General features: G+C 58.1%; 1 long non-coding RNA gene across 1 annotated transcript; it reads right to left on the bottom strand.

Annotated features, from left to right (window-relative positions):
- Nucleotides 1–456: 456 nt before the first annotated feature.
- Nucleotides 457–1,128, bottom strand: LOC114072773. The gene is made up of 3 exons (XR_003574228.1): nt 1,052–1,128; nt 597–695; nt 457–487 (listed from the first exon to the last, which is right to left on the bottom strand). It is a non-coding gene; the product is annotated as an uncharacterized LOC114072773 (long non-coding RNA).
- Between the last annotated feature and the right edge of the window lie 31 nt (nt 1,129–1,159).

The raw sequence follows: 1,159 nt of genomic DNA, 5'->3' as shown, positions 1-1,159 counted from the left end.
GAAGCATTCCCAGCACTCTCATCTAGAAGCAAACAGAGATGGGAACCATTTCCACTGCATGCTGGGATCCCCTTCTGCCTCAGAGAACTGTGGCACTGCAGGGGGGTCGGGGAGCACTGTGGGGGCCAGATGTCAATGGACATGGCCAGAGCTGCAGAGGGGCCTGGGCAGCTCTGGGCTGGCTCCTGGTCGCTCTGCCCACTCCGCACACACTGAAACATCCCTGGAGGAGTGGCTGGAGCAGCCAAGGCTCTCTCCCGCACACAGAGAAAACCCTGACTAAGTTCATGCCGTGACAGGCACGAGCGGGAACTGGGGAAGAGCTGCTGCCACAGCCACCCCGATGGCCCACACCGGCTGAGCACGCCACAGCAATTACCCTGTGTGCCCATGCCTGGCATCGCCTCCCTTCCTTCAGCAGAGCCTGGCACAGAGCCACTGCTTCCTTTGGGGAATGCTGCCTTCCACAGAGCCTCTTGGTCCATCTCTGGGGGAAACAAGAGGGACAGTTGGATCAGATGGAGCTGTTCTCCATCAGAGCATCTAAAGCCCCTACTGATGAGTCTCACAGCTCAGCCTGAGGGAAACACACCCACCGTGCCCTTTCTGCAGTTCCTTCAAAATTTCTTTCACAACTTCATTTGACTTAAACGATTTTTTCTCTCCTGGATCTTGGTTCTTGGCTGTTGGAGGACCTGAAGGGGAATCCATTTGACATGAACAGATCAGAGAAAACTGGAGCTCAGCCTGTGAGCTCAGCAGGGACAGACTACTCACCCCTGCCATGTGAGCTGGGCTTGTGCAGAGGAATCAGTTCAGGAGTTGGAAAAGTCCTTCCAGCAGACACCTCTGTAACTGAACAGCCAGAGAAGCTTCTGTCATCTCTGAGAATCTGCACGGGCAGCCCTGAGGGGCAGGAGGGCTGAGGGGATCCCACGGGGACAGGGCACACACGGGCACGTCTCTGTCCTGGCCCCTGCAGAGGTGCCCGGCTGGCCCAGCTTTGGGCTCTGAGCTGGCAGCTCTCCAAGGGGGAAAAGCCATGACGTACCCACACGACCTTCCAGAGGCTCAGCCCTGGGCCCCACGCCAGGTTCCTGATCCCCATCACCCACAGGCTGGGCTGCAAAGAAGGGCAGGCCAGAAGAGCTCCCTGACA

The sequence above is a fragment of the Empidonax traillii genome, unplaced genomic scaffold (assembly GCF_003031625.1).
Source record: "Empidonax traillii isolate 1590-97213 ecotype Southwest subspecies unplaced genomic scaffold, ASM303162v1 scaffold3933:size10532, whole genome shotgun sequence".
Taxonomy (NCBI): domain Eukaryota; kingdom Metazoa; phylum Chordata; class Aves; order Passeriformes; family Tyrannidae; genus Empidonax; species Empidonax traillii.
The sequence above is the reverse complement of the archived record's forward strand: the minus strand, read 5'-3'. Positions and strand labels throughout refer to the sequence as shown.